At 39.5% G+C, this 27,603-nt stretch overlaps 1 pseudogene across 1 annotated transcript; it reads right to left on the bottom strand.

The window, feature by feature from the left end:
- On the bottom strand, positions 1–27,370 carry LOC308634963 (flavin-containing monooxygenase 5-like; annotated as a pseudogene). Its single transcript, XR_014024344.1, has 9 exons — positions 27,253–27,370; positions 26,762–26,939; positions 18,619–18,807; positions 16,582–16,744; positions 15,025–15,167; positions 10,718–10,915; positions 6,683–7,035; positions 2,806–2,878; positions 1–344 (listed from the first exon to the last, which is right to left on the bottom strand). The product of XR_014024344.1 is annotated as a flavin-containing monooxygenase 5-like (transcript).
- Positions 27,371–27,603: the final 233 nt, after the last annotated feature.

The following is a 27,603-nucleotide window of genomic DNA, read 5'->3' as shown; positions in this document are numbered from 1 at the left end:
CTAAAAATAAGCCATGATCACCGCAGAGAATGACGGCCAGCATGGACCTGCCCACGGTCACTGCTGAAGCTGCGGAATCACTCTTCTCCATCACCCTTGTCTTCATGGGCTTCCTGATACGGTCATCTGTGGAAAGGATGGTTTTTCGAGCCCCATCCCACTTTCCAGGGCCCTGTAGACGAAACTGGGCTGGAGTACAAGGTCCCAAAAGTAACTGTAATGCTAGCTTGGGGTCAGTGAAGGCCAGAGACAGTAGACTAGGCCTGACTCCCACCAAATCAGCAATCTCTTCCATGCTATCAATGTAGTCTCCCTGAATGGTATGGCGTTGGCTTTCCACGTACCTAAATCAGAGAAGACAGAAGCCATGGCCTATCAAAAAGGCGATTAAGTAGTCGATTAATCAACATACATATTGTATTGATTTTATACTGGGCACATTGTACTGATTTAAAAAAAATATTTTACTTGTTGATGAACCTTTATTCATTTATTTATATGTGGTGCTGAGATTTGAACCCAGTGCCTCATACATGCTTGGCAAGTGCTGTACCACTGAGCCACAGCCTCAGCTTGTATTGATTTTAAATTAGGCTACAAACTGTAGTAAATAGTGAAAAAAGATATTTGTCACCATTCTTAGAGATCTGATAATACACCAGAAGAGATAAGATTGTTGTATAAGTAACAGAACATACAAGGGTTTTGCTAAATATTGTGGGTTTGACTGTTAAATAGAAATTTTAAAAAGGGTAGTTAAAAAAGGGCTACAGGGCTGGGGATGTGGCTCAAGCAGTAGCACACTCGCCTGGCATGCATGTGGCCCGGGTTCCATCCTCAGCACCACATACAAAGACGTTGTGTCTGCCGAAAACTAAAAAATAAATAAATATTTTTTAAAAATTCTAAAAAAAAAGAGGGCTATAATAGGTCATTGAAGATTTGAAAGATATAGATGAGAACAAAGAAAAAGTATTAAAAATCAGGGAACACAGCCAGGTGAAGGAATAAAGCAGGAATGGGCATAAACGTCTGTGGTCGTGGCCTAAGTCAGCAGAAAACAAGAATGGACCACAGCACTCCAGACACAGAGGACTCTGGCGAGAAGGAGGGAGTTCACCCCAAATCCTCAAGCATGGGATTCTATTTTGTGAGGCCAGGGTGGTGAGATGGGTAGGGGGTGTCCACAGATCAGGGCTTCCCAGCGAAAATGTTAATTTGGATCCTGAAAGGACCAGGGAGGGTGACTTATCTCACAAGAAGAAGTGGCCCTCGCAGTGGAGCCAGATGGAGTGATGGTACCAAGTGCAGATTTGGAGAGCTAAAAAGACTTCTTAGTGAAAAAATAGTTGACAGTAAAATATGTGGAAGAAGTGTGACTAGGAGACTTTCACTTTTTATTTTCTATAATGAAAAGAAAGAACAATGGAACACAAAGCAAATAAGAGGAAAGTCTTTAAGCTAATTGAGAAATCCAAAAACCAAGACAGGAAACAAGGATTAGAAAATGAATTTTTGGTAGAATTCGTGAGGTGGAATTCTGGAGGAACTGATAGGAACTGATAGTACCTTATCAAAATGGGGCTGGAATTTTGAGGAGAAGAAACAGGAAAGAACCTGAGAGCTCTCCTTCCTGGGGATTATATTAACTCGGGCATCGGCACACGTGCACTTACGTATCTTATAATAGTAGGTCAAGTACTGGAGTTTTCATGAGGTTTCACAGCCTGTGGGGTGGTTAAGAGGATTAAATAAACCCCATGCCCATGAAATGCTGAATGTGAGCAAACTGTCAACCCTCAGGAAAGTTCAGACTATGTCCTGGGGGACTACTCACAATCAAAAGGTGGTTGGACAAGCTTAAGTGAAAAGAAAGAGAGCAGGAAAGTCCAAATAAGAGAGTTTGGTGCCAGAAAAGAAGAGAAAGAAAGCCTTCAGGAAGGGAAGATGCTTAGAAGTGCCAGCTCAGGAGTGAGAGCAAGGCACCTGGTCATGGATGACCTTCAGGGGAACAATGTGGAGAGTAAGGAGGAAGTTGGGAACACAGGGACTCGGGGAAGCAGAGGAGAGGCCTAGAGCAGAGGACGTAGGAACTTTGCCATAGACGTGCAGCAATGAAAGGGGAGGAAAATAGGAGAGCACCAGTAAGGACAAGAAGATGGAATGAAAAGTCACCTTCTCTCCTCCAAGACAGGCCAGAGCCATGCTTTATAGTCAGTGGCAGAAACCACCATTTGGGGTCTGCAACAATCGATTTCCACATAAAAACAACCTGGGATTTGAGCTCAAGTTCTGAGATCCAGACTGCCACATCATTGTGTCCACAGAAGCAAAGCAGCCAGGGGATGTCACTGCTTCACTAGATCACACTGTGACCTGCGTGTGCGTCCACCTGATGACAGCCATTGAAGCAGCCATGTCAGGTCTGTAAGTCTACTTAGAACTTTAAATCACCATTGATTCACCACACCCCTCCTTCCTTTGCAGCTCTATTAATACTTCAAGTAACCTTCCCCCAAATAACATACCTGATTTTTTTCTCAAGGAGCTTTTTCCTGACTTTTAAGTCCTAAACATAGCCTTTATACCGCCTTTATACACTTCCTTGAGTTTTCTCTCCTTTCCCATCCACATTAAACTGCTAGTGCTATTTCCCCATTCTGTTGTCACAACTATCATTTCCCTCTTATCACAATATAACCAGGATTCTCAAATTAACATGACGAAACTAAATGTAGGAGAATATTTTTCTTATTAAGAATAAGTAGAAAAAGTTACATGCATCTTCTTGGGAGAATTTCTTACCTTCTTGCCATTTCCTCTTGAGTCTTAGATATATCTGCCATCATTTCACTTTTTGAGGGCAATTTCTTTAGCCCTAAAGAGAAAAATTTTAAATTTAAGTGTAAATTACCTCAATAGAAACAATGATCCTATTAACAATTACTGTGCTATGGAGAATTCAAAGAAATATAGGATGATGTTCTATACTCAAAGAGATAACAGTTTGCTTGATCACCTGATCTTGCCATGAACAAAATATAATAAGTTGAGCATACCTCATCACAAAAACAGAAATCTTAAATGCTCCAACATTTTGTCCATGTTCAACACTCTTTGAACATGGACAAAATGCCCCAAGTAGAAAATTCTACACATGACCTCATGATAGGTCATATCAAAACACAGGCACAATTTTATTGTATAAAATTACCCTCTGGCTGTATTGTGTAAGGTGTATATGAAAACTAAGTGAATTTCCTTTTTAGACTTGGGTTTCATCTCCAAGATAGGTCATTATGTATATGCAGATATTCCAAAAATCTGAAAATATATTAAGTTCAAAATACCTCTAGTCCTAAGGAATATTCAAAGGTATCAGTACATGTAGTTTATTCTGCTTTGTCTTTGGAACATATTTACTGTATTCTGCCTTCCAACAATATCTGCCTCCTCCCTAACATAGTCTTTGAATTGGTAAATTAAATTTGGACACAAGGAAATGACAAATGGCCTTAAAAGCAAATGAAAAGTGAGGTACAAGGTCAAAAGGCAAGTCAGGTCGTAGTGATGCATGCCTGTAATTCCAGCACTTGGGAGGCTGAAATTGGAGGATACCGTGGATCTAAAATTTCAATCAGCTTGAGTGATATAGTAAAACCCCAACTCAAAAAAGGGAGGGGGTCTAGAGGAACACCTGCACAGGTATCTTAATAACAAAAGTATTTTATACAAGAGAGAATAAAGGAAGTAAACATAAACTCTAATCACATTTTATGCTAAAATCCTATGGAAAATAACCTTCACCTTATAACCTCTTTTATTTGATAAGAGTTTGTGTGTGTCTGTGTGTGGGGGGGAGGTAAGGCCAAAGGAACTCATATACCCAATCTTGACAAATAAAATTTAAGCATTAATATAAAAACAGTTTCTGTACTATGATTTAAAACCAAGGACATGACTAGACAAAGGCAGAATCACATTTAAGTCCATATAAACAACTCTAGCTCAAACAATTATCCTTTTGCCCAGATATATAGCCTTATGCCCAACCAGATATGTAGGCACTGTGCCATGTACAAAATTGAGCCACAATCCTAAAATGTTACTCTATAAAATTGTAGAATATAGAATTTCAGAATGGGAATGTGTCTTAGTACAATCCTTCTCTCTACAATACAATATCAAGTGGTCATCTCATTCTTCCTTAAAAGTATCTGGCCTTGCAGCTATTATGAAAACAAGCACAATAAGTGTTGGCAAGGATGTGGGAGAAAAGGCACACTCATACACTGCTGGTGGACTGCAAATTGGTGCAGCCAGTATATAAAGCAGTATGAAATTCCTTGGAAAACTTGGAATGGAACCACCATTTGACCCAGCTATCCCACTCCTCATTTTATACTCAAAGGACTTAAAAACAGCATACTACAGGGACATAACCACATCGATGTTTATAGCAGCACAATTCACAATAGCTAAACTGTGGAGCCAATCTAGAAGACCTTCAGTGAATGAATGGATTAAAAAATGTGGCACATACACACAATGGAATATTACTCAGCAATAAAAGAGAATAAAATTATGGAATTTGCAGGTAAATGGATGCAATTGGAGAAGATAATGCTAAGTGAAGTTAGCCAATCCCAAAAACACAAATGCCAAATGTTTTCTCTGATATAAGGAGGCTGATTCATAGTGGGGTAGGGAGAGGGAGCATGGGATGAACAGACGGACTTTAGACAGGGCAGAGGGGTGGGAGGGGAAGGGAGGGGACAGGGGATTAGCAAGGACAGTGGAATGTGATAGACATCATTATCCAAAGTACATGTATGAAGACATGAATTGCTGTGAACATACTTTATATACATAGATATGAAATATTGTTCTATATGTGTAATAAGAATTGTGATGCATTCCGCTGTCATGTATTTTAAAAGAAAAAAAGATCTCTGGCCTTAGAGATCTCACTCCCTGCTAAGGAGATGATATAACTGACTGATGTGGTTGTTGGAACATTATTTTTTGAACTGACCCCCAAATATACTTCTATGCAACTTTTATCATTGGAACTAGTTCTTCCTTCTGGAGCCACACAACTAAGTTTTGATACTTGACAGGACTTAAAATGTGAAAAGCACCTGTCATGACTACTTTAAGTCTTCTCATTATCAGGCTGACCAGCACGGGGTCCTACTATAACAGGTGTCATGTTCTCTGCCATTCTGGTGGCCCTTTTCTGGGCACACCTGATACACCTCTGAAACACAGAAGTCAGAAATTCAACACTCAGAGCCTACTATGTTTTTTAAATGTGTTTTCTTAATTTATGGGAATTATGACTTACAAATCAACAAGGAAGCATGGGAATGTTTCCTTTGAGATTAATCACAGGTCTTTAGGATGCTCAAGAAGTACATTTGAGAGCTGATTTCCAATGACTTCTTACAGGGTACAGCCACCAGTCTGCAGTTATTAGCTGAAACTGTATGGAGGAGGAGGAGGCGGAGGTCTATTTCTTGGTGGTGAGAGGCAGTCAGTTCATGAACTATTAAATTTGATGGGCAGATAAAAGATATCTACAACATTCTTTGATGAAGTTCTCTTTGAATTTATTAAATTTCAGTGTTACCTTGTTTAGACACATATTGTATCATATTTCTTATCTCCCTCCTTCAAATCATGCTCCCTTTATATGGACCAAAAAAAAAGTCTTGTCTTTTTTTTTTTAATGTTAAGCTGATATTATGCAACCTTCAAGATTTCATTCCTTGGTTCTAGCTTGACTCTTTGCTCTAGTAAGTAAGTCTAATTCTTATCCCATAGGTATCCCTTCAAATATTTGAAGGGAACTCTTAGATCTCCCCCAGACCTTAACCTCTTTAGCGTAAACTTCTCCAGTAACTTCATTTGTATTTCAAATGATATGTTTTCACGTTCCTTAAACCATTTTCTCTCTCCTTATTCAGTGAATTCCAGGTTCACTCTATAATGTCTTTAGGTGGTAGTCTGACCATTTAGAGAACTGTCACGAGGTTCTGAGACGGTGCTAGATTGAATGAAGCCTTTTGGAACCCTCCTCACCTGCTGGCTCCTACTGAGCCTACTATCCCAAAGCTCAAAGTTGTTTTCCCTCAGGTACTCCTGGCCAAAACTCTAAGGGGGGACATGCAGGGACACAGGGTAGTAGGGATGTGAGGATTTGAATGTTGAATATTTTATATTCTGGATTATCTCCTACCAGGTGTTAACTTATTGTATGAATTAAGTCGTACCATTTCTATATTTGACATTCTCTGTAATGAAAGATGAAATTCTTTTACTTCACAAATACATACCAGTTGCCTAAAATTCAGATGAGTGGATTCTAATCTGAAGTACACATTGGAATCTTCTGGGGAACAATTTTGTGCCTGCCCCTCCCAGATTTACTGAATAAGTATCACCATGGATGAGATCAAAGCATGCCTAAACTGGGAAATACCCAGGTGATTCTAAGGTATGTCCATGGTTATATTACTACTTAGATTCACTTAAAAATAAGTTTTCTGGTACTAAGTTTGTGCCAGATATTATGCAACCCTCAAGATTTTAGTCAAACATACTGCTATTTAAAAGCAAGCACAGAAACATAGTCAAACATCACCAAGTAATTAAGGAGTGAATTTTTATTGTCACTTACCTTTAAATACTTGAGAGGCCCAGCGTCCTTGGAGCTCTGCAATCAGCATAATGGCTCCTAAGGGCTGAATCAAGCCTATGATTGCAAGAGTTGGCTTTTCTAGGTTGGGAGGGAAGAACTTTTTATATAGGGATATCTTATTTTTGACCACTTTGATAGAATCTTCCAGAAAAGGAAAGGCGAAGCTGTAGCCTGTGGCAAAGATAACAGCATCAATGTCATCCTCCCTAGAGCCATCCTCAAATATGGCAGCTGTCTCTGAGAATTCCTTCACGTTTCCCTTCACCTTCACCAAGCCAGAGATTATGCGATTGGGCAGATCGTCATTTACTGTTGGATGCTGGCTCAGAGCTCTGTGAGTGGCCATGAAGATGAAGAGAAGGAGAAATGAGAGGGACCGAGAGAGGGAAAGAAGGGGAGAGAGAAATAAACCCTGTAAGTAAATTTTTGCTTTGGTGGAGGTGGTTAAACAATAATACCTCAACAGTGTCCCCTCGGTTTACCCATAAATTTGGAAAGTCCCACTTTACACCAGTTTTACTTTATATCAGCTTTTCAGGGCTCAAGGCTGAATGGGCTGGACCCTGTAAGTCACTGAAGGGGAAGGTATTGGAGAAGTGAAGGATAAGAGTTTTTTGGAGGAGTGCATATGTGGTTGTTCATGTGATAGTAATGCTCCGTGGTGTCACAAGGCCACAGGACAGTCGTTCCTGTTCACATATCAATCAGTCTGACAAAACTTGACTATTAATGTCCTGATCCATTTCTAATTCCAAAGAGGTAGACTTAGACTTTCATTTTCCAAACTGTGGAATAAATTACACATGTACAGCAAGTTAGAGTTCAAATTACATTTCCATGCATTAAGTTATTTGGCAGTCACATAAACTCTATGAAGGGTAGGTGTCATTATCCAGGTTGTGTAGATGAAAAAACTGAGGTCTAGAGAAGTTAAGTGACTTAACCAATGTTCTACAGCCTAGGATTTTAGGATTTCTGTAAAAATAGTTTTCTATACTCTCTTGGGATACTTTGGACCTAGAGACAGCATGGAATAAGGGTATCAAAATAAATAAGTCAGGTTTCCAGTATCTTGAGTCTGTAAAAACAAGTCTTGATTCCTGAACCTTGGGTCAGCAGGCACCGAGACCCCTCTCCCCACATCTTCCTGGCCTAGCCTCAGGAGTGTCATGTGTCTTACGACAAACCCGACTACACCCGAGCTGTGGAATTCAATTTGCTTGGATTCAAACCTTCAGGAAGACCGTGTTCTGCATTCCAGCCTCATGGCTTCATCTTTCTCTCTAACCTACTGCTTTTCACTAGCACGCCACCATCCACACAGTTGCCTAAGCCACAGAACTGTCTCCTGTCTGCTCACTAAGCCTGTGTTCTTCCTCCCTTAAAAAAGAAGTCTTCCTAGAATAGTTTTGTCTACTAACTGTCTCACCTGAACAACACAGTTGTCTTTAGGGCTCCCCCATCTCCCCTCTATACCATTTGCCTTAGAATAAGAAGGGCAAATAAACATGATTTTAGGATCCTTGATTTAGAAAAGAAAAAAAAAAGGTATAAAGAATATTGTTGGGTCAGTTGCAGTGACACATGCCTGGTCATTCTAAAATAGATTTATTATAGACTTATTATTACATCACTCGCTTGCTTAAATTTAACACGTCATTCACTTGAATGGATTTGCTGTCTTCATTCCAAACTTTTTGGTTTTTCCCCTGTCAGGGCTGAGGGCCGAACTCAGGGCCTCATGCATTCTAGGAAAGCACTCTGCTTCTGAGCTAAATCCTCAGCCCCCTATACTTTTTATTTAGCAGAGCATACAAAAGGTTTCATGCCTGATAGACCTAGAGATGTATTCAACTACTCTTCTAGCTTTGCCATATAGTCTAGCTATACCAGGCTATATGCAGGTCTCAGGACATAATGTGCCTTTTGCTATTCTAACATATTACAATTAGAATGCTACATGCTGACCGGATTTGCCTACCTTTTATTATTCAATAAAACCTCAATTTGTTTTGCAACTACAAAACATATTCATGCTTAAATAATTCAATGAAAAGTTGTTGGGGAACACGGTGTCCAGGTACCATCCCACTAATTAATTTCAAGGGGAAAACTATCTTTGTACTAGAGAAACCTGGTACATGCCACTTTCTACCCACAGTCAAATTTAGCATCATTAATATGAAATAAACTGACATCATGTGTGTCCTGATGGGATTCTCCAAGAAGATAACATCCCTTAATGTAGTATATATGCCAAGATACAATGCAACTGAAAATTTAGAGATAGTCTACAAAAACCATGCCTTAGAAAGAAGAAAGAGGAGGAGGAAGAGGAAATAGGAAGAGGAGAGGAGGAGGAAGAAAGGAGGAAAAAGAGGAGAAGGAGAATAAAAGTCCATGTTTAAAAAAAATGAATGGCTAGGCATGGTGGTGCATGTCTATAATCCCAGTGACTCTAGAGGCTGAGGCAGAAGGGCCACAAGTTAGAGGATGCCTCAGCAACTTACTGAGACCTGTCTAAAAATAAAAAAAAAATTAAAAGAATTAGGGATGTAGCTGAATAGTAAAGCACTCCTGGGTTCAATTCCTAGTATGCAAAAAAAAAAAAGGGGAGTAGAGAATTAGTATTTTGGATTAAAAAAGACATGACAACTAATGAAATGATGTGATTAACATTTTTTAGAATAGAAAAAAAACTTATTATAAAGAAGACTATTAGGTTGGTTGCAGTGATGTACACCTGTAATCCCTTGGGAGGCTGAGACAGGAGGATTTCAAGATCTAGGCCAGCCTCAGCAATTTAGCAAGGCCCTAGGCAACTTAGTGAGACCCTGTATCAAAAAAGTAAATAAATAAATAAAATAAAATAAAATAAAAAGGGCTGGGAAAAACTCAGTGATAAAGTGACCCTGGGTTCAATACCGAGTACCAAAATTAAAAAAAGAAAATATTATTCGGATATATGTAGAAATTTGAATATGCCAACATTTTAGAAAATTATTTTATCAATGTTAAATTTCCCAAATGTGATCATTGTATTATGGCATGTAGGGGAATACCCTTTTTCTTGGGTATGTTTTAATGATTTTTACTTACTTTCAGAAAAAAGATATGTCCTTAAGTATGTGTATATACTACATATTGTTTAGATCTATATTCCATGAGGGAAGAGATAAAAAGCAAATATAGCAAACTCAATGACAGGTGAATCTAGGTAAAAGATATGACTTTTCTGTAGACGTGAACATTTTCAAAAATAAAAGGCTGGAGAGAAAAGTCACATAGAGTCAGTACACAGGAGGCTTTCACATGCCCTCCTCTGTACGAGAGCCCACCCTCTACTCCCACTGCATCTGTGCATCTCTCTGTCATGTTCTCTTGTCTGTCTTCTCATTTGTATATTAACGTAAGATCATTTCTGAAGTCTTCCATCTGTTACTCATGTTGATCTTGGGCAAATGACTTAGTTTCTCTAAGTTTCGATTTTTTATGTCTGTAAAATGGATATAAAAATGGCATCAACCCATAGGGCTGTTTGGAGGATTAAATGAGATTACACACACACACACACACACACACACACACACACACACACACACATTACTGTGCTTAACTTTAAAATGTCTTTGAAAAAGGCAAGGTATTATTTTTATTATTATGTCTTTCTCTCTGTATTTTATGCCCAACATAATGCCTTGCTCACAACAAATAGGTGCCCCATGTTTGTTGACTGACTGAATGAGGCACTGCCCTCTACTACCTTTTTATTGTTGTTGGGCACCATATAAAAAAAAAAACTGATACCCCACAGAATAAGGAAATGGCTAATGCCAATGAGAATGAGTCACACAAACTTTAGACCAGCAGGTCTTGTTCTTCTGTGGTTGATAAGGTAAAGTGGCATTCCAGATTCTCTGGTTTCCTTAATGTCTGGGTGGAGGTAGCTGTCAGCCTGAGTGAACAGTCCTTGGGCCTTGGCCTTGACCACCCCATTCCCATCTGAGCACATACCTGTGTTTAGGCTTCAGGCCAAACATTTCATGATCAAATCTTTGATTCAGATGTTTTTCCAAATATGCATTTGTAAATGCTTGACCGCATATCTTTGATAAACGATGCTGAAGTCGAGAAAGGTGTGCCACATCAAAAGGATATCCATGGTCCGCTACACGATTCAGGATCCACGTGCCTCCTGGTGCTGAGGAACACCTAAGGCGTGGGAAACATGGTTTCCTGTTGTCATTCTGGCTCACACTCAGAAGCACGCTCACTTTCTTCACCATTAAGTTCATACTCACTAGTGTGGCACTTTAGTTCTGTACAATCTTTTTAAAATTTTCCTTCCCCAACGCTGTCCTAGAACATGCCCTGCTGCTGTCCAGCACTGCACTTCTGTTCACAGCCAACGCGCCCATTCATGTGTAAGATCCAGATCAAGTCCGCGTCCTCCATGAGAACCACACAGGAAACACTGACCTTTCAGGTTGGTAATGCTCTCTTCTTCTGAACTTCGCTAGCACTTACCACCTATGGACTCAATAAAAATCATGGAATAGGGGCTGGGCTTGTGGCTCAGTGGCAGAGCACTTGCCTGGCATGTGTGAGGCACCGGGTTTGATTCTTTGCATCACATACAAATAAAGTAAAGGTCCATTGACAACTAAAAAATATATAAAAAATCATTCAACAGACCGGCTGCGGCGGCGTACACCTTCAATCCCAGTGGCTCAGGAGGCTGAGGCAGGAGGATGGTGAGTTCAAAGGTAGCCTCAGCAACTTAGCGAGGCCCTAAGCAACTCAGCAAGACCCTGTCTCTAAGTAAAATAATAAAAGCTGGGGGGCTGGGTTGTAGCTCAGTGGTATAGCAATTGCCTTGCACATGTGAGGTAGTGGGTTTGATCCTCAGCACCACATAAAAATATATAAAGTAAAAAGATATTGTGTCTATCTTAAAAAAAAGCAGGGGGTGCTGGGGATGTGGCTCAGTGGTTAAGTGCCCCTGGGTTTGTGACAGTCAAGCCCAAGTGGCTCCAGTTTGTAAAACCACCATGCCAAGTAGAAAGGTCATGCCTGGCACAAGATGTTCTTTTCCTTTTGCTATAGAAATCCTTAAGAACACAGAACTACCTAATGGGGCTTTGCTTCTGTAACTGGGGTGGCCTGACTGCACTCTCCCACTTCTGTAACCTGGCTGGCTTTCATTGGCTGGATCCCCAAACATCCCTGGTGCGGTTTTCAGGTTTATAAGGAGTGCCCCTGTAATTGTCTGGGGCTGATCAGGGGAACAGCTTTATGTTCGGTCAGTTGCCACTGGTGTGCTTCAATAAAGGCTTGATTCAATTATATATGAGTGGTCTGGGTCAATTTATGAATCCTCGGGACAGTGTTTTAACTGTAACAGGTTCAATCCCCAGTACCCTCACCCCCCAAAAAATCATGTAATGATAAAACTGAAAACAACTGGAGATCATTTAACCCAAAACTCCAGTCTGTTTGTCTTTGACATTGTTGCATTATTATGAACTATGATTTACCATTTATATCATTTATCTGATGTGAAACTTTCTGTGCTCATAATCTGTCTCTCCAGTTGTGTCCAATGGTGTTCTCCACAGTGGGAGGGTTAGACTGCACCTCTCTCAGTCTCCCCAGCACATCATCATTACTTTCCTTTACTGAGACTTATGACCTGTAATTCCATATACTAAGTCCTTTGTATTCTTTTTCTGAGGAGCGGGGGATCAAACTCAGGCCGAATGCATGCTTAGCAAAGGCACTACCACCGAGCTACATCCTTAGCCCTTTTTAAAAAAAAAAAAATCTTATTTTACTTTGATATAGGGTCTCTCTAAGTTGTTCAGGTTGGCCTCAAATTTGCAAACCTCCTGCCTTAGCTTCCTGAGTAGCTGAAAATACAGGCATGAGACACTGACTAACCATTTTACAATGTTAACACAACAACCCCTTGAGGAAGCCAATATCATCCTCATTTTATGGGTGAGGGACATCAGGAAGATGAAAAATTTGCCGAAGATCATATAGCTATTAACAGGCAAACTGACGTTTCAATGCACATCTGACCAATTCTAAATCCTGTTAAGAGATGTTCTATTGATTATTGAATAGGAAAAAATAAAGATTGCTAGTAGAACTACAGGAGATTGTTCAGTACTTCTTTGTTCTTTCCTGGCTAAATGTACATGTTCAGAACAGATTAAGGCTGATATTCAGTTACCTGGCAGAGGTATCAGGACATTTTCAACTTTACACAACCCCGTAAGAAGTTTCTGGTAAGTAAGTTTTTACGGTAAATAAGTATATTGTTTCATAGTCTTTATCTAAGCTCTCATGTAAAAAGACGTCTGTCTACAAAGTGTGATTCGTTACTTCACACATATATCCTCATAGAGAGGAACCTTCAGCACTATCAGAGTTAGGTGCTTTTACCTGTCACAGTGGAAGTACCTACATGGTCTTGGGATCCATATGATTTAGGGTGAAGATTATAGCCTTGATTAAAAGGTTCCCTATCGATGAGATAGTTACAACACATCCATCCCAAGACCGCTGTGATGATTTTTATAGAAAAGTGTGGCATACCATAAACACTGAATAAATGCTTAATGGCTGTCATATTTATTTTAGCTTTTCCATCAATGCCTCACACATACTAGGCAAGCACTCTACCACTTATTTTAAGCAAACAATATATTTATAAATCTGGCTTATAAGAAAAACATAAGAAAAATGGTTAAGTCAATATAATCGTGTATGAAATCAACCTGATGAGAAAGGGATGCTTTCACAAAACCATCCTACCACAAGGGTCATACCAAAATTTCCTTATGCACTGAGATTAATAGATCCTCTTGCAAATTTTGACTCCCAAACTTTCCTACCAAAATTTCCTTATGCACTGAGATCAATAGATCCACTTGCAAATTTTGACTCCCAAATTTTCTCTTAAATACATTTTAATATGTAAAGCAAAAAGCTGGAACTCAGCAATTAAATTTCTTCAGTTTGCATTAGTGCTGTAAGGGTTGCCCCCTATGCAGATGTGATTTTGTTGTTTTCCCAGGGCTTTCTCACAAACATGGCTGCCTTATCTCCACACCCTGAATATTTTGTTCCTGGGAAATTTTAATTCCACAATGCAGATTAGATCAGCTCCCTTAGAAATGACCACTCGACAAGCCAAGATATGAAAGAAGACTTTTGCATGGATCCCCAATACCTACAAGGTACATCCTTCAACCACGTGTGTTTTTTACTCTTTCTTGTTTATATAATTACTTCCTAATAAGTGTTTGTGGAATTAATTCATGGAATAACATATGAGATCACTTATATATTGATAGATGAAAATAGTACTGAGAAGTTATTGGAAACATGTTGCTGGACAAGGGTCATTTAACAAAATTGTGTCATTAAGCCTGTGGGTTTTTTAAAATTTTTTTTTAGTTGTAGATGGACATAATACCTTTATTTTATTTGTTTATTTGTATGTGGTGCCTCATGCATGCTAGGCAAGTGCTCTACCACTGAGCACAACCCCATGGTATTAGAGAAGCATAGCATAATTAAAGTTTCTGAAGAACAACCAGGCATTTACATATTGCTAATAAAGTTATGATTCAATGAAGACAAAAAAATGTAATAATGACATGCCTTTTTCTAGGATTTTACAGTGAAGACAGTTTCTTCAAAGCTCAAAATCTATGATACAGAAACCAAAACAAACAAAACAAAAAACCAAGGAGATAGAACTTGATTTGGAGTGACTCTCCTTCTGTGCTACCTAACTGCAGGCAACAGCTGGCACAAGCTGTCACATAAGCTACTACACAGACACTCTTTATGCTGATGTCGACATTGTTTTTGGAAAGATTTAGATTGTTTCTTTTTTTCCCATTTGGGGGGCAAAAAGGAAATTCACCCACCATCCTGTTAATGAAAAGTTTTCAATGACCACAGTGTGCTTTCCACATGTGTATATGAACACATTTCTTCTGGCCAATGGACGATTCACACTGTCAGTGTTGCATTCTCACAACCTCTTCCAGCAAATACTTGGCTTCATCAAAGCCAGGGAAAGGCTAACTGGGATTGTGAGTGCAACCTGAAGCTGTGAATTTATTCCTTAGTATGAAGCCAAGTGAGTAATGGAACCCCAACCCTAACCGCGCCTCTCCAGTAGCATCCATCATAATGTCAACGGAGGCATGAAACCAAGCCCTGTATTTGTGGGCAAAGTGCAGCTGACACATGCTGTGGGTCTATCTCCTGGGTGAGGCTGCAGATAGAACGGCTCAAACCTGCTTGGCTGTGTGGCTGATCTCTACAGCCAGATCCCCTCCGGAATTCCCAATGCCAATTATGATGACTTTTTTCCCAGCAAATGCCTCGGGGTTTTTATAGTCTCAACTGTGGAAATACTGTCCTTTGAACTTCTCAATTCCTGCAAGAGAACAGAAAATAATTATTGGATAATAGTTTATAAGTTGGATATCATTTGTAAAATCTTTCTTTTGTAGAATTTAAAGTTGAAGCACATATTCTCCACATATTCTCCCTTTATTCAGCTATTTTGTCTTCTTGAATACTTTGGCTTATTTTTTTTCTTCCATAGCCTTGGAATAGTAATTTGTGATTCCTGTATCATAAGTAGTTTGTATTTTGGATTTGTAGACCCACAGATTCAAACTGCTGCCATTCTCTTTTGTCTTTCATTCCCTTAGTTACATACTCCCACTTCAATTAGAGTATGTATGTTTTTGTATACTCTAGGAGATACATAAAGTACATTTTCTAAAAAAAAGTTCAGGCCCCAAACTGAAACTAAATTATTCAAGCTTTCATTTAAGCATTAGAAACTCAATATTTGTTTGTTTCCTCAATTACTGAGAAATTCCATATCTGAACCAATACTGAGTAAGAGCTCCACAGTCTTCTTTTTTGATCCTAAGGAAAGATGGTGGAATGAGATGGACATTATTACCCTAGGTACATGTGTGACTGCACTTGGTGTGATGCTACATCATATGCAACCAGAGAAATGAAAAGTTGTGCTGTACAATGAATCAAAATGCATTCTGCTGTCATATATACCTAATTAAAATAAATTAATTAATTAAAAAAGAAAACCAAAGTCATTATGAAACTAAATACAATCATGTGCCACTTGAAAGAAATATATACATTCTGAAAATGTTACTGTAATTTTGGTCTCATCATTGTGAAAAAATCACAGAGTACTCACACAGCCCATATTGTATGGGCCAGTCCCTCAGTATAGCCTCTTGATGTCATCAAGACCCACAATAAACAGGAGGCCTGTGAAGCTATCGCTGGTGACATGGCAGACAGTTGTACAGTAAACTTTCCTAGAAGTAGTAGAAGCACACACTAAGAGAAATGTGTAGCTCAGTAATACATAAACCATGACACAATTGTTTGTCAGTATCACGTACCACACACACAATTGTATGGGCTGTGACCTTGCACAATGGACTGCACACAGGGCTTTGTGCATCAGTGTCACCACGGTGTGGTACTGGTTAGGATACTACTCAGCAATAGAAGATTTTCAGTGCCCTTATCATCTTATGGGATCATCATTCTATACATATTCCAACCTTGCCTGAAATGTCATTATGTGGTGGCATGATTGTTCACAGACCTCAATAGTCTAAAATCACCATTAACTCTAGTCCCCAAATGGCGATGATACAGGTTATTCCATCCTCAAGGGAATATGCCTAATGAGGGTCTTACTCCACCCCAAGGTAAAAATCACTCAGACCACAACCCTTCTATTCCTCAGGGTCACAGGCCTAGCTCAAGGATCACCTCCTTCCTGGAAGGTCACTCACCTGGAAAGCTTTCCAGGGGCAAGTGAGCATTAGTGTGATGGCCAGTGCAAACCATGACTCCATCAAAGACATCAACCTCCTTTTTTCCTTCACACTCGGTGACCACCTCCCATTGTCCTGAAGTAGAGAAATCAGGCCGTTTCTTCAGACTGCACACAGTGGTCTGAAAGAAAAGCGACATACACCGGGCACTTAACCACAGCCTGTACAGTGGATATCAGCCCTGACATGGCTTTTCCTGCAAAATGTTACACCACGGGCTGATACCATAGTGCCATCTCATCATTAGGGTGCTTGCAGGAATATCTGATTTTCATACTCCACAAAGAACAGCCTTGTTTGGGGCCATGGTCTGAGTGAGAAACCATAAGGCAGACAAAGTAAGCAGAGTTGACAGACCAATGTACTCTCCTCTGCTTCCAGAAAAGTAGAAATTGGTAGGACTCTTAGTCTCTACCTTGAGGCATGGTAGCACCTGAAAAAGCCTGGATTTTTCCTGTACTTCTGTGGCACTCTGCACTAAACACCTGTCCTCCCTCTAACCCCAGACTCCCCAAACTCTCTGATGTCTTCTTACTCCCAAGTCCTGTTCTCTTTGGCCAGACTTAAACTTGTGACTATGAGGCTACCTTTCCTGTTAGAGCAGGAATCTATCTCAGTGACTCTTATTTTTTGTAAAGGAATCTCTGCCTTCTAAATATGCCCACTTCACAAGTTATTCTAAAGAAATAGGTTGTGAGATAGAATAGTCAGTGGAATAATTTTTAGCTTTTCAAAAAAAAAAAAACACAATAAATATAGGTGACTCTGCCCAGCCAGGGAAACATCAAGAATACATTCCAGTGTGCTTCTAGGGTCTGGCTATGATGTCTTGGTGACCGGTAGAAGCACTGACTAGGCTTCAACCATCCTGTGCCATTTCCAGTCCCTGCCATGTGTTTTTACACAAGCTGGTGCTTCTACTTGGTCACCCTTTTATTCCTTCTTCATCTGAAGACTGCTTCCTACTGAAGACTTGGCTTGGACACTGTCTTCTCCAAAAATCTTTCCTGGAACTTGACTCCTCGGCCCTGATGGGCTAAACACCCCCCTTCTGAACTGCAGGTGTAGCCTCCATGGTACTTGTCACTTGGTTTGTTCCTTCTATGTATAATAATAATTTCCTTCATTTTTCTGCATCCTTGATGTAGACTGTTAAGTTACTTATGGTTTCTGTCTTTGCATCATCACTGCTTATTACAGTGACAAACTTGTTCAACAAGTGTCACCTAAACAAGTGAAGAGATGCACCACTGGGCTATGAATAACTGGCTTTGGAAATTGTCACCAGACGTTGCCACTTTGTTATTGTTGATAAACATAAAAAGGTGGAAGGTTTGGACTCTGGGCCAGGTGATATAATATGGCCACGGTTATAAACTATGGGAAAGTCACAGCAGACTTTAGAGAAGGAAGGAACCTCATACAGTACAATCATCTTCTTTCACAGAAAAGAGAATCAAGATAAGTTCAAGTTGAGAAATTACTAGTCTTAGGTCACTAATGAGGGGCAAGAACAAGGGCCAGAATTCAGGACTTTGTTTCCCACTTCAATATTCTACTCTCTCCACCTGATTCAACTCCTGTGCTTCCTCAATAACTTCCCAGTCACTAAGTACTTCACCAGGTTGTTGTGATGATCACATAAAATAATATATTGGAAAGTGCTTCAGAAGAATTAAGCAGGAATGGACAGGTTGTGGGACAGGAGGGTTTCAAGTTCCCACACTTATTCATTCCCCTCATCTCCTTGATTGTAAGCAGGGAGTGTGGAATGAAGGCAATGAAAACACTCTGGCAGGTATCTTTCTGAATCTGCAGCCAGAATATGTAAAAGAGAGCTTTCCATGGGCATTTTAGAGAGAGGAAACCGTGAGTGGAGTCTTTATACTTGAGTATATCGCTCCAGTATTTACATGTGCTACTGGTTAATGAAACCACGTTCTTCACCTACTTGATGAACAACTTCAAACACCAAGACACCCACAAACTGCCTACCTTGAACTGGATATACTTTAAAAGGTTGAAGTCCTTGGCATACATCCTGAAGTACTCTAGGATCTGGGAATTGTGCATGAAGTTAGGGTAATGATCCGGGATGGGGTAGTCACTGAAGCACATCATCTCCTTAGAAGTGTTGATGATCACTGATTTGTAGATACTGGCTCTTCCTTCTTCAGGATTTTCCTGTAGTAAATAAGAACAACTTGAGAATTAATTTCATGATTTATAAAATAGCCAATGAATAGTTGAAGAAATTTCCTGAAATAAATGACAATTCAAACAAATGACACACATACATGGCCTCCACACCTCCCCCTGTTCTTGTGCCCCTGTGTAGTTCTTTCCCCTTGAATCTCAGTTATCTTTATGACTTGTTTTTGACCAACAGGATACAGTCGAAATGGCACTGAATGACTTTAAATTGTAGTCATGCTTTTTTCCAGAGTATCTAAAATTACAAATAGCCCTCAATAAATATTTAATAAATGTATGTCAGATTGAATTGAGAAAGGAATGCATACAAAAATCAAATTTAACATAAAACATAACAAATTTATGAAATAAATAAAAATTTATTTCAAAACAATGTGAATGAGACATATCTGTCTCATTTTTGAAACTTTTAAAGGAAAATTGTGGAATAATATAAAAGTCAAATGCAAAAAGATACCACTTATATTATTTAAGTTAATTATCATTTAATTAAGTTTGTATTAGTTAATAGTAACTTAAAACATCCCCAAATCTCCGAGTGGTTTAGTTATGTTACAGTATCTCAACATGAAGTACAATCTATCTTTGACACTATTCCACAGGTATCCTGCTGAATACAAAGAACATCCGGTTACTCCACTGCTCATTGGCTTCTATTCCTTCTGGAAACCAACCTATTTATTCTAAAATTTAGCACTTTTCACATCTAGCCCACTATGGCTTTTAATCTTCATTCAGTGTTCCCCTTAACAAATCCCATATTCCTGAGTCATTAAATTATTAGCTGAAATAATGTAGGCTCTTTCACAACTTAAAACTTTTGTGCATATCACTACTTCTTGAAAAATTCATACCTTCATTCGAGTTATATCAAATGTTACTTTTTTGAGGAAGACTTTCCTGTAGTTCCATTGATCCTCCAAGTCCCCAAACCTTTCAATTCATATTGCTATAAAAGCAATGTAAACAGATTATATCTTTCTGCATTTGTTTCCATGATTGTAAGGGATCTGAGGGTAGTGTACATGCCTTATTATTCTTTATATTTCTGTCAACAATGCAGTACCTGATATATAGTGAATGATTAATGAATGCTTAGGAATGAATTAGTTATATAATTATGAGAATGAATCTAGAGAAACCAAAATTATGATGTCATTTCTTCCTAACTTGATCTATAGATGCAATGCAATCCCAATCAAATCTCTGCAAGCTACATTTTAGTCATCAACAAACTGATTCTAAAGTTTTTGTGGGAAGACAGAAGTCTAAAAATAGCTAATTTTGTTCTTAAATATAGGCTGTGCATAATAAGCTTTCTTCAAAGAGTTGAGTATAGCAAAGCAAGAGAGATAAAAGGGATAAAGTTTACTCTGGCAAAATCTGACAAACTCCACTTTAGGGAAGGCATCGCTATTAACAAAATAATGATAAGGCTTACTGACAGAATGTATCTTTGAAATGATATAATGAGAGTGGTATTACCTTTTCAGTACTACTCTCAAAAACCCTATAACCTCAGTAACCATGAGAAAACAGCAGACAAATCTCAATTGAAAGATAATCTAAAAAATACTGACCAGTGCTCCTCAAAACTGCCAAGTCATCAAAACCTAGGAAAGTCTAAAATAATTGTCACAGTCAAGGGGAGCATAAGGAGACATGATGATTAAATGTAATGTACTGTCCTGGATGGGACCCTGGAACAGAAAAAGGTCACTGAGGGAAAAGTAAGTAATTCTGAATGAAGAATGGGCTATCAATGGTGCTATTGGAATGCTGTGGGGAAGATACCTGTGGGTAGCTCCGAGAACTGAAAGACCAGCCTCTGTGGGCACCATGGCTCCAAAGAGCTTCTCCCCAGTCTGTTATAGATTCCATTCTATTTCCAGACTGACTCAGCATGGGAACCTACCTGTCAGTGAAAAGTGGAGCCTAAGGGGCCGGCTGGTCTGGGGTATTCAAAGCACAAGTGTACCAAGAACAAGACAAAAATGATAAAGAAAGAAAAGACCCCCTCAAAAACAAAAATCTCCACCAGAAGACTTCTAGGACTAATAAATTAAGCAAAGTAACAGGTTCCAAAATGAAAACACAAAATTAACAGTTTTCCTACACACCAATAATGAATTAACTGAAAAAAAAATCAGGAAAACATTTCCAACAATAGCTTAAAAAAAAGCAAAAGCAAAGAAAAACAACTCTAGGAATAAATCTAACCATGAAGGTAGAAGAGCTCCACAGTGAGAACTATAGTGCACTGCAGGAAGACATGGAAGACTGAACTGCAACACAGAAAGACCCCCGTGTCCTGGGTGGGATTCATGTGTTACATGGTCATATTCCCAAAAGTGAGCTACAGATTCAGTGTGATTCTTATCAGAATACAATGACACTCTTCACCCTCTAAATTCATGTACAAGAATATAAGACCCAGAATCTCTCAAGTAATGCTTAGCCATAGATCCATGCTGGAGGCACCATAATTCCCAAGTTTCAAATCAAACCTCCTAGCTATAATTTAAAGATAGTGTGGTATGGCGTACAGACAGACATGGAGGCCAGGGGAACAGAGAAGGAACAGACAGACCCACACAGATATGGTCAGCTGATATTTGACAAAAGTGCCAAGAACACAAGTTGCAGGAAAGACAGCCTTTAAAAAAATGGTACTAAAAATACATGATGTCCAAATGTAGAGGAATGGAACTAGATCCTTATCTATCAGCTGCACAAAAGGGACTTGAAGTGAACCAGAAACTGAGGAAGAGGTCCAATAACTCTGTAACTACTAAAAGAAAGCATGGAGTCAACACTCCAACATAGGCTCAGGCAACAATTCCCTCAGATTCCTTGGGAAACACCCCAAGAGCTAATACGAGGGAGGACATCCAGTTTCAAAGACTTTTTACGTCATAGGGAAAAGAAGTGTGAAGAGAGAGCCCACGGAATGGGAGAACATCTTTGCCAGCTACTCTTTTGGCAGAGGATTAACATCCCAGATATATAAAGAATTTTAAAAAACACCAAAAAATAATAACCCAGTTAATAAATGGGGAGATAAGCTAAACAGACATTTCTCAAAAGAAGAAATACAAATGAATAACTAATGTCTGTAAAACTGTTCAAAATCTTTAGCCATCAAGAAAATGAAAATCAAAACTACACCAAGATTTTGTTTCACTCTAGTTAGAAAGGTATTCATCAAAAATACAAATAATAATAAATGCTTGCAAGAATGTGGGGAAAAAAGAAATCTTTATACATTGTTAATTAGTACAACCACTAAGAAAATCAGTATGGAGTTTCCTCAAAAGTGTAGGAATGGAATCACCATTTGGCTCAGCGATACCACTCCTTACTATTTATCCAGAAAAAATAAAGTCAGAATACTACAGTGATAGACACATACCCATTTATTGCAGCACAATTCACAATAACCAAATTATGGAATCAGCTTAGGTGTCCATTCACAGGTGAATAGACAGAGAAAATGTGGCAGACATACACAATGGAGATTTATTCAGTCATAAGAAAGATGAAATTATGTCATTTGTAGGAAAATGGATGGAACTAGAGAAAATCAGGCTAAGTGAAGAAAGTTAGACTCAGAGTCATGTTTTCTCTCCTGTGTGGAAGCGGGAGTGAAAAGGGGAGGGAAGGGAGTAGACCAGTGTGGTAGAAGAGGGGAAGGCAAGAGGAGGTACAGGGGAATGAAACTGACCAAATCATGCTATGTGCAGGTGCAGATACATCACACTGGATTCTCACTGTTATGGATAATTATAATGGTCAATAATTTTTTTTTTCTGTTTCTTTTGTGGCACTGGGAATTGAACTCAGGGCCTTGAACACGATAGGCAAGCACTACCTCTGAGTTATAGTCCCAGGTTGCCAATTTAAAAATAAATAAATAAAGGGCTGGGGATGTAGCTCAGTGGTAGAATGTTTGCCTAGCATGCCCGAAGTGCTGGGTTCAATCCCCAGCACCTCCAAAAGCAAAACAACAAGAAAACCAGCTATGCAGTATAAGAGTATAATATGGATATATGTTATACATTTACGCAAACCCATAGAATATGCAAAACCAATAGTTAACCTTCCTGTAAACCAAGAGCTGTGAATGATGGATAATCTGTCATTGATCATCGCAAATGTAGCACACTACAGGGGGATGACGATAATGAAGCAAGCTGTGCACCTAAAAAGGCAGAAGCTCAATTTTGTATGAACTTAAAACTTATCTAAAAATAAAGCATATTAAAGCATTAAAAAAAAAAAGAGGAAGGAGAGGACATGAGTGAGTTGGAGCTGAATGGGCTGGAGGGGTAGAAGGTACAACAAGGGGTAAAACGACTCCCACTGGGTGGGAGGAATGAGGACAGCGTAGCCTTCTGTTTCCCTGTGGTGCTCCACAAATCCCACACACAGGCGCGCTGTTTAAACGGCACTTCCCAGTTCTGGTGTCTGCACACTGAAATCAGATTGAGAACTTTTCAAGAAACATAGAGCCTGGGCTCTCCTCCTAGGAATTCTTCTGAGTGCTGCCTGTGTAACGTGACGACAAGTCTGAGAACTGCCAGTCAGAGGCAGTGTGCTGGCCCTGGAGAGCTCACAGCTACTCACTCCATCAACTGCAAGTCCTTTCTGCAATCACCCTCAGCTAAACCACCAAGTGCCCGAGGGTAGCGGGAGGAAGCCAGGTCTCTGCATCTCCACACCCTCTAGGGACAGTCTCAGCCCAGAAATGTGTGTGTCATAGATTACCACTGGTCTGATTGTAAGGACACAACATCATCCTCATTTAAGACCTGGGAAAGCTGCAGTAGAGGCTGTAAGGCCTTCGCCTTCACATCAGTGTGTATTAGAAATACCTAGCAGAGAGCCCCAGATGAACACCCAGAATCTCACAAGTGGCTGACCCTTTCCTGTCAATGTTCCCCCAGGGATTAGCTCTTCAGTGTACAGCTGGACACTCCTCCCTCTTAAGTAAATTTTAATCCACTTATTGTCGTCGTCATCTTCTTTTGAGAAAGGAAGAACTATGAAATTTATAGTTTTTTAAAAACATTTCATTTAAGGATGTTTATTAATTAATTTTCTATTTTAAATCAACACTGATTAAACAGCAACATTTTACATTCCGTGGTGTATCTATTGTCTATACTTTATAACTTTATTATGTGATGCACTTAGGGCTTGTTAGAAATGTGGAATCTTGGTATACCCTAAATTAATTAATCAGAATCTCCAGTAATTCATGTGTACACTGAAGTTTGAAAAGCATAGTTTAGCATGCTTTAATAATTCTTAAAAATCCAGTTTGACCAAAAAATAGCAATGATTATTAGATAGTATGGAGTTAACTCCTCAGTATTTTGTAATAAATTTATTACTTTTTGAAGCTATTGCATTCATAAGGTAACATCAAATAAATGGATATATATCACATTAGCACCTACTTTCCACCATCAGTCTTATTTAATGTTAATGAAGAGGTCAATAGTTGACTGAAATTAATGTCTTGAGAACTTCTATGATTACTATGAGACAGTATTCAGCTGCACCAGGAGAAGGCTACAGCAGTTTGGTAGGTGGAACATGAAAGGAAAAGAGAGAGGAAAATACAAATGGTGGCATCTGAGAAAACACTTGTTTGGCAGATAGAAAACAGAAAGGAATCACGGTAGGGAAGTACAAATGGTACTATCTGAGAAGAAAATAAAAATATACTGAATCCAGGAACCTGTCAAAGAAAAGGGAAAACGGAAGCCCTGAATTCCCAGTATTCTTACTGAACATCCGGCAGTGGAGGTGGAATTCAAAAGTGCTTAGACCAATTCTACATACGAAACCTCTAACAAATTATAGAAAAGTTTTGAGGGGTGGAGAGACAGCTAGACTCCAAATAACAAGCAAGGGAGTGATAGAGAAGCTTGTCTCAGAAAAAATTCTCAGGTGACCACCAGCAGCACGTAAGATACTTCAGTCCAACATTAAAGGATGTTTATAATACCTTAGTCTCCACAGCTAATTAACTATGGAAAATGTGAGGAGGAGGGTCTCCAGCACGGTAAACATTTTTAGTAGCCGCTGATGACAGTTTCCTTCTCAGGAATCCACATATTAAACATAAATATATTGGGAAGCTAATATACACCAGGCATCCTTCTTGGTCTAGAATATAATGGTGAGCCCTATAGGCATGTCTGTGTTAAGAGAAGTCAGAGTGTTATGATGAAACAGTTTTTCCCCCCAAGGAAGCAGTTCATAAGGTATTGAAATTTTTCCAAGAAGATAATAATGAAAAAAGTCCCCATGCAGTATTTTCAGCAGGTAATAATTTTAAATCGCTGTAGAGATAAAAACCAGAAACATGTTAATCAGGCAGGGTAATGGCTACCCTCCCAACATCATCTCTGCCTCACCTGATTTCATTCCTTTTTGGTAATTGCCAAATCCAGCTACAATGTGGGGGTCCCACTCTAGGCCTGAATAATAACTGACATGTAGCACTATGCAGAACCAGCACTTTTGTAAGTGATTATTCATCCACTTACTCCCCAAGATAAATGTTTAAGGTGGGTATTACTATTATCCCTTTGTAAAGATTAAAAAACAGTGGGCACAGAGAGGTGTAATGATTTGCCCAAGGCCATACTTCTTGTAAAGGACATTCTTTGAATCTAAAGCAGTGCTTTTAACCTGCACACTAGGGTGTGACTGGATTCCAACAGTAGAATTTTCTGTTAACTAAAAACTGAATTAACAGGTTTTTCAGCCCACATCTGACTGATTCTGATAAAGGTATAGGGATTTGCTAAGGGGATCCATTCTAGATATGAATAAGAGTATTGTCAGATAGAATTAGTTCCCAAAATGAAGCCAAGATATAATACTTTTGTTCTACAAAGTAATGTCATAAGGCCACTTTTTAAATTTTATTTTTTTGTAGTTGTAGATGGACAGAATGCCTTTGTTTTTATGTGGTGCTAATGATTGACCCAGTGCCTCACACATGCTAGGAAAGTGCTGTACCACTGAGCTACAGCCTCAGCCCAATCTACTTTTAAGCAGTTGGCCAACACTGTGTTAGTTTTTATGATGGGAAATATATCCATGGCACCTCAATTCCATTCACTGGTTCATAAAATGAGTTTAAAAGCAAATCAAATTAGAAATCAGTGAAGATGACTGATATTTTTGGCACTTAATAGGTTTTTGTCATTTAAGTATATAATATTTTAAGTGGTTACTAACAAGTTGCAGGATTGGATGCATATTTAAACAATTTAACTTCAAAGCTGAGTATATGCAAGGACATGAAAACCAAATTGCAGGTGCTCTCTGCCCTCTGCCCTCTTCTGAAAGACAAAGGACTTTAAACTTCTCAATGCAAGAAGTTTAAAGCAAACAATTCTATCAGATTTTATATTTTATTCAAGGACTAGAATTGTCAGAGAAATAGCTGGATTTTCTTAAAAGGAAAAATGAGGTTGATGACTGAAGGTGGAGGGTGTTCCTGGAAGGAGTTGTTGGCAGGTAATTCTACCTCATTTATCTTTAAGACACATCAGAAGCCACCACTCCACATTTTCTAATCCCCATGTGCTTTCTAAGGTGTGTGGCTTCGTTACTCATTCTCCCCTCTTCTGAAAAACAGCAAAACTAATATAAGAAAATGTTCTCTGTGGATTTTATAAACAGTATAATAGGGAAAAGCGTCACCTGTGTGATGCTTTTGCAGCCCACAGAGGGAAAGAGAACCCTCATAAAAGGTCGGGTGGGGCTGTTAAGAAGCCAACAGTCAGAGCCCTGTCAGGTTTAGTCACTATCGAGCTCGAATATTACCTGACATGAGGTAGCATACTGCATGCACCCAGCTGCAAGGAGGGATTCCAGTACTAAGGGACACAAGACTTACCTGATACCTCCAGAGCCCACCAATGTCACCAGTCCTTTCAAAGCAAACAGGTTCCAAGTCTTCATCCAGACAGCACTTGATAGAAGAGAGCCCGGAGGCTCCAGCCCCAATCACAGAGATTCTTTTCTTGGTCATGGTCTTCAGAGATCTTCACCTGGCTAGGGCAATGCCACTTGTCCTGAAGAAAGAACAAGAGACAGAAAGCACACGTGTATCAACAGTTCTTAAGAAAGACAGCTGCCTTCACACTCAAATAAATGCTGTAACAAGAGGTGACTTTGGGTTGCCCTCTTTAGAAGGAATCTCCTGCAAGGCTCAGAGCTGAGGAGCACTGTGGTGTCATCTCACTCTCTCTCCTGAAACACCTGGCTGATCCTTCAGCTGAGATCGGAAAGTTACTCTGGCTTTCTGCTGTAAAGAAACATAAACTAGGCAAGTACCAGCCCAGCCCAGGGGCAGGCAGTCTGGCCCCACCTCCTTTCAGCCCACACCCCCACCCACTCATGGGCACCAATTCTCCCTCTCTTCACTGGAAGAAAATGTGGGTTGGATCTGCTTTGGAGAGGAAAAGTAATCGTGTACAACTTGTGTGGTTTTCAGCTGCGGTTGTGGGCGGTGCCCTTTTACTCCCTCTGGAGAGAGGTCTTCTAATCTCCAGAGCTCCCCTACTGGCTGCATCTACTTTCAACTTCCTGCTTTTCCCTTAAAGGGATACACTCCTACTACTGAAGCCAAAGTGTAAACAACTCCCAAGCAAGCATGATGTGAATGCCTAAATGCGGAACAACTACATTCCTGGGCATCCATCCAAATAGGTGATCCTACACTCTTCTCTGCCTCCT

Source organism: Spermophilus citellus (genome assembly GCF_964194105.1).
Source record: "Spermophilus citellus genome assembly, chromosome: 16".
NCBI classification, from domain to species: Eukaryota; Metazoa; Chordata; class Mammalia; order Rodentia; family Sciuridae; genus Spermophilus; species Spermophilus citellus.
Note: the sequence above shows the minus strand (reverse complement) of the source record. Positions and strands in the feature narration are given on the sequence as shown.